Below are 11,491 nucleotides of genomic sequence, written 5' to 3' on the forward strand. Positions count from 1 at the left end.
TGGGAATGCACAGGAGGGAAGGACACAGGAAGAGATAACTATAGAGAGGAAGTGGGAACAGAGACATTACATTGTGGGGAATTGCAGTCAATGTCATGAAACAAAATGTGTATGAACTGCTGTATGGGAAATGAATTTACTCTGTAAACTTTCACCCCAATAACAATACAATTTTTTTAAAAAAGATGTTTTATATTTGCATTATCTATTTCCCTCCCTTGTATGCTTTGCCTTAATATAATACATACACTTGAGCCCGTGTGCATGCACACACACACACATATGTGTATAATGTATTTATTGTGGTTTGAGTAAAAGTTTACAGAGCAAATTGGTTTTCCATTCAAAAATCCATACATTTTTTTTTGTGTGTATGACATTTATTACAATTCCCACAGTGTAACAGCACTCTCCCCACTTCCTCCCTGTGTTTACCATTACCCTTCGCCCTTCTTTCCTACTCCTTCCGGCCTTCTGAGCTTTATTCCTGGACAAATGCTGCCCTTTTGATCTCATATGGCAGATCTCGTACTGCTGAGTGCATTCCTATCTGGTATTATTGTTCACCTCATAGGTCTGTCAATCTTTCTTCCAGGACAGATTTGTTCTTTTAGCAGTCCATGGTACTTTCAGCATTCTTTGCCAACACCACAACTCAAAAGCATCAACTCTTCTTTGGTCTTCCTTACTCACCATCCAGCTCTCACACACATATGAGGTGATTGAAAATACCATGGTTTTGGTTAGACATCTTAGTCTTCAAGGAAATATCTTTGCTCTTCAGCACTTGAAAGAGGTCCTTTGCAGCAGATTTGCCCCATGCAATATGCCTTTTGATGTCTTGACTGCTGCTTCCATTGGTGTTGATTGTAGAATCAAGTAATATGAAGTCTTTCTTTGACAACTTCAATCTTTTCTCCATCTATAGTGATGCTGCTTATTATTCCAGTTACGAGGATTTTTGTTTTCTTTATATTGAGGTGTAATCCATACTGCAGACTGTAGTATTTAATCTTCATCAGTAAGTGCTCCAAGTCATCCTCAATTTCAGCAAGGAAAGTTGTGTTGTCTGTGTATCTCAGGTTGTCAAAGACCTCTTTAAAGTGTTTAAGAGTACAGATGTCACTTTGAAGACTAAGGTGCACCTGACCCAAGCCATGAAAGTACTTCAATAACCTCATATGCATATGAGAGCTGGACAATGAATAAGGAAGTTCATAGAAGACTTGATGCATTTGAATTGTGGTTCTGGCAAAGAATATTGAATGTACCAGGGACTGACAGAAGAACAAACAAATATGTCATGGAGGAAGTAAAGTTGGAATGCTCTTTAGAAGCTAGAATAGCCAGACTTTGTCTCACATACTTCGGTCATGTTGTCAGAAGGAACCAATCTCTAGAAAAGGATATCACACTTGGCAAAGTAGAGAATCAGCAAAAAAGGGAAAGACCATCAATGAGATGAATTGACACAGTGGCTGCAATGATGGGCTGAAGCATAGCAAGGATTGTGAAGATAGTGCAGGACTAGGCAATTTATTTATGCCATAAATTAGGCCCCTCTATTTACCTTTATTTTTTCTTTCAAGATAGTTATAGTTTTAGGTTTTATGTTTAGGTGTTTGCTCCATCGTGAGTTAGTGTTTGTATATGGTGTGAGATATGGATCCTGTCTCATTTTTCTCCAAATGGATATCCAGTTTTTTTAACACTATTTGTTAAAGAGACTATCCCTTCCCCTATTTAATGAGTTTTGGCTCTTTATCAAGATCAACTGTCCGTAGGAGGATGGATTTACTTCTGAGTTCTCAATTCTGTTCCATTGGTTTATATGTCTGTCATTGTACCCATACCAGACTGTTTTAACTACTATCTGTCTTAATATTTTGAGGAAAAACCCAGACATTATATTATTTTACTCTATATATGTCAGTACACATCTCAAAAACTTAGGAATAATTTCATAAAAATGACAATATTATTATCACCCCTAACTGAACTAACAATAATTTAGAACTACACTATTGTTCGTTTTTCCCAGTTCCCAATAGGGAGCATTTCCCAGGTATCTCCTCTGGTAGCTCCACTAATCTGAAATTATAGTTTGATGTGTTTTTGGTACTCACAATGTGCCCTTTTAGGTAAGCAGACTCTCTTCTCCCTGTTTTACAAAGTGGAATGGAGACATAGAGCCATTAAGTGCCTTGCACAAGGTCACACAGTCAATTAGTGGCTGATGAATGGGACTGAAGCATTGTGGATGGGTCTATACAGCCCTGCACACAGTTTGAAAGAGAATTAAGTGAAGGGGCTCCTGTGTCAGGGACAGTACTGTGTGGTTTCTGTTGCTGTTGAAATCATGGCCACTCAGTCTGGAACAAATCCTTTCCCAGGAACAATTTGATAATGGACCATTGTTGTTGTTGTTGTTGTGTGCCGTCGAGTCGGACCCGACTCATAGCGACCCCTCCTTGGGTTTCCGAGGCAGTATCACTACGGAAGTAGGATTGCCCAACCTTCCTTCCGAGGAGTGGCTGGTGGGTTTGAACCGCCAGCCGTCTGGTTAGCAGGCAAGTGCCTTAGGCACTATGCTACCAGAGAGCTCCCATTAAGACAGCTTAATTGATAGGGTCAGTTGGATTCCTCTGTTTTCCTCCATGTGATTGGATTGCAGTCGCCACCTAGAGGCAGACCAGCCACCACCAACACCCCCCCAACACACACACACATACACACACACACACTCGTTTGTCTTCTTTCCGTGTTCCTGGAGCAGGCTACGGACTCTCAGCTCTCCTCTCTTTCTAGGCTTGGACTTGCTGTCTGCCAAAGCAGAAGACTCCCAGAGCACCCACAGGCATAGCCAGGGCAAACACAAGAAGTAGCAGGACTCGCTCATCTGTTTTTCTGTTCTCTCTCCTTTTCATTTCAGGGACTTCTCTTTAGGTGTCCAGACTCTCCTGGGTTTAACTTCCACATCTAATTCTCTTCTACTGCTCTCATCTACCACCCAGAATTTCCATATAAGTCTCTCATAGCTTTGTATTCCAAAGTGAAAACTGGCTAATGGAAAGAAGGAATTTTTGCTGTTGGCTAACAAACGATTTATCAAAGTCCAACCAGAAAAACAGAAACCACCAAGTATTTAAGGGAGAAGAAATTCAGTGTGGGGGATTGGTTACACAGATGAGAGAAGGTGCCAAACTACATGCTTTCCTGTACCTTATCTCATTTACTCCTCATAACTCCTTGAGGCACTAGTCTTTACAACCCTTAAAAAAAAAAACACTTTTTTTTTTCATTTTGGCATAATTTTAGATTTACAGAAAAGTTGTAAAGATAGTACACAAAGTTCTTATATATCCTTCATCCAGTTTCCCCTAATGTTACCACCTTACATAACCATCTTATGTCCATTTTTACAAATGAGGAAACTGGAGCTCAGAGAAGTTAAGTGACTTGCCCAAGGTCACAGAGTTAAGACAGAGCAGAATAAATAAATCCAGGTTGGCCTTATTGTATTGCATCACTAAATTGAATTATTTGTTTCCATCTCATTAGGTGAGAAGTTACTCTCTAAACCTGAAACCCTTCATTTCACCACATACCTGGGTTGCAACCATTATCAGAGAGTACTCTTCCATACAGCTATAGAAGGTTAGCACTGAGAGGGCCATCTGAGGTCATTTGATCCAGGGAAGTATAGACTTCATTTCATTTGCCAACTTTAATTGAGCAGTAGAGGCTAGTAGGAGCTGGGTGGCATGGTAGACACTGAAGCCACAGTGAATCAGTGTTGAGGATAATTCAGTTGAATAGAAGAGTGGCGGAATGCATGTTATACACTACCATTCCTCAGCAATACTCATTTTAAAGACAAGGTATCTGAAGTCCAGAGAGAGGAAGTGATTTTTCTGTCTTATTAGTGGTACAGCTAAGCACAGAACCAGGGCTCCTGACTCATGTTCTCAATTTCTTTCTACTTTGTGATGGACTCACAGTAACAGTTAATAGTATCTACCATTTATTGAGCACCAACTCACTTTTTGTTTTCTACACTTTCCACTTTCTACACCTTCATTTGAATCCTCATACCAACACTGCAAGGTAGGTGTTTTTATTCCCAATTTACAAATGCAGAAGCAATCTAGGCTCAGTGAAGTTAAAAAGAAAGAGAGAGAGAGAGAGAGAGAGAGAGAGAGAGAGAGAGAGAGAGAGAGAGAGAGAAAGAAAGAAAAACTTGCCTGAGGGCCTGAGCAAGCAGGTGGTGAAGCTGGAATTTAAACTGAGGCTGGTCTAGCTCCAAAGCCTAAATAAACCCGAGGCTTTCATTTCCTATAAGTACGATGCTGAATTTGCCCTCACGGCCTACAACAGGTGGAGATGACCCTCTGGGCCCATTGATTTGGTTAGAGCTAAACTGTGGTGAAAAAAATATTGTTCTTACTAATTTTCTGAAAAAGATTGGCTTGCAGGCTCTTACCTAGATGGAACTGATTTATGTGGGCTGTTTCGCATTAGATGTGTTAAAAATTGACATGTTAGGAGAGCTGACGTGAAAGGTGACCTGGTTCACTTACAAATAAATGATTAATATAACCTCATTGTGCAGCCCGACTGCATTACTGATTCTCTCACTTGGGAAGCTCAGAACAACAACAGGTCAGACAATAAAATCCATGCTAGCAAAAGACCACAGTGTGTGATGACCATGGATGAGTCAGGGGGAATCAGAAGATAATTAACTAAGATGGAGCTCTGTGGAGTCCAAAGATTATTTTAAAATGTTCCTTCTCCCACATAAGAATATCTGACGTTATTAGCAAAGACGATGCATAGGACAAAGGGGAAGGGTCGAGTTAATTAGAATTATTAGGTAAAACATTTTAAAGAAATTGACAGTGTTCATATTTCAAAGGGAAGGCATTTAATTCAACTGACTTCATTATAGCAATTCAACATTGATTAAGGACATATTATGTGTGCAGAGGTGGCCTGTGTGCTTAGGGGAGCTGTAAAGATCCAATATTTTCCCTTCCTGACAATCTACTGAACAAGTACCCAAGTTTTGACAGGGTAGTAAAAAATCTTTTATAAGCAGATGCAGGTGCAATTTCCAAGATTATTTTTATAAAACAGTGTTATTCTGTCCCATTGTAATGTCAGCAATTACTGTTACAGTCAGGCTAAATGTCCAAATAGCATGGATGCCTCAGTAATAGGAAATCCATTAATTTTCTACTTAGATTTACTGTAATTGCCAAAATTATTGTAAGTAATCCCTCCCTTCTAGACCAGAAAACCAAACCCAGTGTTGTTGAGTCAATTTCGACTCATGGTGACCCCATATGTTACAGAGTAGAACTGCTCCTTTGAGTTTTCTTTGCTATAATTTTCATGTAATTAGATCACCAAGCCTTTCAGCTGTGGTACCCCTGGATGGGTTCAAATTGCCAACCTTAATGATTGCACCAGCTAGAGACCTAATCCCTTCCTTAAAAACCAAACCCACTGCCATGGAGTCAGATCTGACTCATAGCGACCCTTCCTTGGGTTTCTGAGGCAGTATCACTACAGAAGTGGATTGCCCAGCCTTCCTTCTGTGGAGCGGTTGGTGAGTTTGAACCGCCAGTCTTCTGGTTAGCAGTCAAATGCCTTAGGCCCTATGCCACCAGAGCTCCTAATCCCTTCCTTAGAGATCCCAATATGGCCTTCACCTTTTGTTTATGGAGAGCTAGGTCTTTTCTGATTGGCCAATGCCCATACTATACTACTATACATTTTGAGTATCATCTCTCTTTGCTCAGAGGTGCCCTTCTGACCCCTTCCATGTAATCGCTCCCCAACCCTCATCACAATCTGAACTCAACATTTTCCAGCACTACTGAAACCTGCCACATTTTTGTTCCTTAACATATATTATTCCCTTTACCTGGAATATGCTTTCTTTTCTTGTCTCCTTAACAAATTGCTACTTGTCCTTTAAGTTCTATCTGAAGTAACTCCTCTGTGAAGCCTTTGTCAAAGCCCTCAGGTGCCCCCATAGCTATCCCTAGATATCCCTCTGTTATATTGTATGGAAATAGTTTGATCTGGCCCCAGTAGAGCGTGAGTTCCTTGAGAACGGGACAGTTTAGTTTATGTCTGACTCTCTGGGACATAAAGGAGAGGTTCAGGGCTTATGCGTTAAATGAATCAATGAATGTCCTAGTCCTTAATTCATCTTCAAAGACTATTTTCAGAGCTTTAAAAATTGGCCTCTCTTTGCCATCAAAAGGGGATGAGGGTAGGCTAGATGGACATGATAATTAATGATTTTTTACTAAGTACCAGGTATTGCCTGCCTTACCATTAACACCAAACACCAGGCTACAGATAAACACATAAACATCTGAGAAGATCAGATGGGGGTCAGTGAATAGGAGTATACTCTAGACTAAGGATAGATTTAGCAGAGGCTAATCTTGCACAGACATCAGTGATACAAAATACCCATAATCCTTGCAGAAACAACAGAAGACAGACATAGAGTAATCCCTCACAGACAGCCAGACACTGTGGGAGAGAGATCCAACCTATCTACTGACTCAGGACCATAGTATTGGAGGACACCAGGCTCAATTGGCACAACAAAATACATAAAAATCTTGTTCTTCATCCTTCATTGGCGAGTCACGACTGGGGTCTTAAAAGCTTTCAAGCGGCCATCTAAGATGTAGCTAACAGTCTCCTATTGTCAGAAGTGAAGACAAGTGCAAAAAAACAAGGCCATTTGGAAGAAATCAGTCCTAGGACACAATGGCCCTCGAGACCAGAAGAACTAGATGGTGCCCAGCTACCAATACCAACCACTCAGGAAAGGATCAAATCTGTAGATCATGGATAGAGTGGGAGGAAAAATGTGGAACAAAGTCCAAAAACACAATAAATAATTACTGGTCAGATGGAGTCTGATGAGACCCCCAATACTATGGAACTGGGATACATTCTGGGCCTGGAATAAAACTCACTCCCAGGGGCTGGCTCTCAGCCCAAGAGTAAACAAGATGTACACACAGACCACTCAACCCAGGGTGACGCACCCACATATTCTATGGAGATGGATCCCTTGGAGCTATTGACCACCGGGTGCCAGAGGGGCAACATTTGCACAGAGAAAATGCAGGACACACAGGAATGCATACCTATGAGGAGCATGGGGGGCGGGGTAGGGTTGGGATTGGTAAATGGGGAGTGAAACTAAATGTACACATAATGTTGAATGTAAAACAAACCATGCTCTGTAAATTTGCACCTAAAACACAATTAAAAAAAAAAAAGTACCAGGTATTGTGCTAAACATTTTACATGCATGTTCTCATGTATACAGTAGGTGTTTCTATTTCCATCCATATTTTACAGATGAGGAAGTGGAAATTCAGAGCAGTGACGTTCCCAAAGTCACATAGCTGGTAGGCTGCTGAGGAAGGATTTGAACCTAGGATTTTTGTCTCCAGTGCCTGTGTTAGCTTCCCCTAACTGTGCACTTCTTCCCTTACTTGTGTGTGTGGAGGGCAGAATCAGCTCTGAGCAAAACAGTGAAGTAGGTCAAGTTTGTCTTTAGCACCCTGAGCCTTCCAGTGTGTCTCTGGGACTCAGTGTCCTGGCACCACCCATCTCCTCACCTCCTGCAGCTTCTGCTTTGGCTCCTACAAGCAGCACATCCAGCTGGGTGCCTCCACCTTCCAACTCCCTCTCTGAGGTCTGTTTCAGTTTGTTCCCTTACCTCTGGGCTGTACTTTCTGAAGGTAAACCACCTTAACTTGACCTTTTCCAGAGCACATATTTACATTTTAATGATGCTCTCCTAGAATGGATTCTTTAATCCAGGAGGAAGTGTGTGGGTATCTTTGTTTTGTGGTGAGGGGAAGAGGTTGTCTGTGGAGCCTCTCTCAAGAAACACCAAGGAGGCTTCTCCTACAACCAAAGAATGCTTGTCCCCTTCCTCACACGCTGAAGGCTCTGGAGTCACATCAACAGGTTGTTGAATCTGGGCCCCACCTTTCACTGATTGTGTGATTTGAAACAAATTGCTTAACTTCAGAAGCCTTGGTGGTGCAATGGTTAAGCATTTGGCTGCTAACTGAAAGGTTGGCAGTTTGAACCCGCCAGCCGCTCCTTGATCCTGCGAAGAAAAGACCTGGCAATCTGCTCCCATAAAGATCCCCAAACCAAAAAATACCCAATGCCATTGAATGGGTTCTAGCTCAGCAACCCTATAGGACAGAGTAGAACTGCCTCATAGGGTAATAGGCTGAAACCATTACGGAAGCAGACTGTCACATCTTTCTCCCATGGAGCAGCTGGTGGGTTCAAACCACCAACCTTTTGGTTAGCAGCCAAGGACTTAACCACTGCTCCACCAGGGCTCCTTCCATAAAGATTAAAACAGGAAACTCTATGGGGCTGTTCTACACTACCTTATAGGATTGCCATTAGTTAGAACCTACTTGACGGCACACAACAACGCCTCAGTTTCCTGTCCTGTAAAATGGATCTAATAACATTCCTAGGATTGTTGTGAGGATGAAATGAGGTAACACAGCTACAGTTTCCACCACAAAATAAGCATTCAAAAACTTTAGCTGTTTTCTTAAAACTGTTTTTACTAGTCCTCTAGCTCACCCCCACCCCCAGTGCCATCCAAGTTCCTCTCCCCACCACTGTCTCTACCTCTTCTCTTTTCTATCTCTTCTCTTTTCCTCTTCTCACCAACAAGTATCTTTTTTCAAAGTTTCCCCTTCCTATCCCACCTCTTTCCCTTCAGCACAGTCAGCTTTGGCAACTCTGCCTCCTAGACTTTCCAGGTCAATCCCAATTCCTGATATTCTTTCCTGATGTCAGACTGCATGACCTGACTCTAATTCAGAAAACAGAGTCCATTCCTCTGAGAAATTTTGCCACAGTCCTACTTCTATAAAGAAGGTGAGAGCTGGCTTGGTGGCCCCACATCATACTTTAATGGGTGGGTTCTGAGAAGGTTCGCCCTGTCCCAAGGTATCTCCTTTTTGCCTATGCATGCTTCCAGAATCTTCACCATCAGTGCACGATTCCTTTGAGTTGAATTGCAAGGGGCAGGCTTGGAGGGGTGCCTCATTAAGGCAGCGTTATTAATTATATCTGAGCACAAATTCCTTTATCAGATCCCGTTGGCCCTGGAGTAGATTTGGACTCAGAGATACCCCATAGGTTAGAGTAGAACTGCCCCCATAGGATTTCCAAGGCTGTAATCTTCCATGAAACACACTTCTCCATCTTTCTCCTGCAGAAAGCCTCCTGGGTTCAAACTGTTGACTTTTTGGTGCTTAAACACTGTGCCACCAGGGCTCTGAGGGAAGAGTTACCGGGAAAGACACTTTCCCGTAGGAAGAGGAAGGCTGTGTAAGCAGGGGTCAGGGTGTGAGTGGGGAATCAGCCTGAAGGCTGTGGCCCCAGCTCAATCTCGCCTGGGGTGGGCCCTGTGTGTTGCAACAGATGTGTGCTGTGGAATCACCAACGTTGGGAAGCCAGACCTCAGAGGGAGTGGCTGTAGGCTGAGCTCATCCTGAAATGATGTGGGCTTGAGTTCCTAGAGGACGGAGAAGAGAATGAGGGCAGAGAGGAAGCTATGCTTTTTGGGGTGTCAAAACTCAAAGATGGGTTTAGTTTCTTTAAGCTTTTAGTGCAAGTGATGGCTGGGGATAGGTAGTAGAAAATGACCCCTGAAGGGGGCCTCCTTTTTTCTGGTTGTGAACAGAAGGTGAAAGACTGCCCCTTTTTCATCAGGAAGCAATGAACTTTTGAGGGTGTGGCAGGGTTTACTGGGTGTTCCCCCTCAAGGGAAATTAACCCCTAACTGAAACTGCTTGGCTGCTAAGGGGTAACTGGGTGTGCCCCAATCCAGATAACCAGAAGCTCAAGCGCCCCTCCCTTTAGGCTTTTCAGTTTTCTTTATGGCTTGCCAAGTTCCACCATCACTGAAGTAGGTGTGAAAGAGGAGGTAGGCTGCCAGTTCCTCCCTGCCCCCTCTGAGACTGAGCCCTACTCTTTACAGGACATAGCTTAAGATGGAACACCAGAAATGTGACCCCCATAGGGATTCTACCACACCTTTCAAACTCCACTCAAGGATGCTTATTCTGAAAATCAGTGGTCATGCTCACAGGGCCAAATAATTGAAATTATTGTAACAATAACAAAACCATTTATTGAACATTCTCAACTTCCATGTTGGCTGGTATCCTGGCCAATGCGCCACATGCACAATCATCAAAGCAACTTGCATGTTGCTATGATGCAGAACAGGTTTCATCAGAGCTTCTAGCCCAACATGGACTAGGAAGAGAGGCCTGCCTGGCCACTTTTTTCTGAAAATCAGCCAGTGAAAACGATAGATCACAGTCTGATCTTTAACTGATCATGAGGATGGCACAGGACCGGGCAGCATTTTGTTGTGTTGCACATGGGGTCACCATGAGTTGGGGGCCCACTCAATGGCAGTTAACAATCATTGCTTAGAGGCGTGTTGCCTAGGACCACTTTGTTGGTATAGGTCATGAAAGTGAATTTGACCTGAGGAGCAATGAGCAAGTTCCCTCTGCTTTATACACAAACCACACACACATAGAGCTACTATTTCCTGAGCCCATATTATGAGTCGGGCATTGTGGAGTATATGATAGTAGACAGACTCAGGCTGGATGTAGTACAGCCAGAATGCTCCTTAAAAGCAAGGATGGCAAGACTTCGCCTCTCATACTCTGGTCATGTTGTCAGCCTCCAGTCCCAGGAGAAGGATATCATGCTTGGTAATGTAGGGGGTCAGCGAAAAAGAGGAAAACTGTCAGTGAGATGGATTGACACAGTGGCCACCACAATGGGCTCAAGCATAGCAAGTATTGTGAGGATGGCGCAGGATCAGGTAGAATTTTCTTTTGTTGTACATAAGGTCACTATGAGTTAGAAATGACTCGACAGCATTTAACAACAAGAGTCAGGCTGCATGAGTTTTTGCTAGTTGTTTGGTCTTGGATAAGTAAGTCTGTTTCTACATCTGGAAAATGGGGGTAATGATTGCATCTTATCCCATAGGGCTTTGTGAGTATTTACTCAGATTTTGGGTGGAAAGGACGTGGGTCCATGCCTGACATACAGTAGGATTGCAACAAACCATAACACCATAGGAAACTGAGGCTCAGCACAATTAAGTGACTTGCCTACAGTCACAAAGCTAGTGATCCATTTGTTGTTGTTGTTGTTGTTAGGTGCTGTCGAGTCATTTCCGACTCATAGCGACCCCATGCACAGCAGAAGGAAACACTGCCTGATCCCGTGCCAGCTCCATGATCCCTGCTATACTTGAGCCCATCATCGCAGCCACCATGTCAATCCATCTTGTTGAAGACCTCCCGCTCTTTCGTCAACCCTCCACCCTACCAAGCATGACATCTTTCTCCAGAGAATGGTCCCTTCT

Source organism: Orycteropus afer, unplaced genomic scaffold, assembly GCF_000298275.1.
Source record: "Orycteropus afer afer isolate SDZICR_OR568_19922 unplaced genomic scaffold, OryAfe1.0 scaffold00352, whole genome shotgun sequence".
NCBI lineage: Eukaryota > Metazoa > Chordata > Mammalia > Tubulidentata > Orycteropodidae > Orycteropus > Orycteropus afer.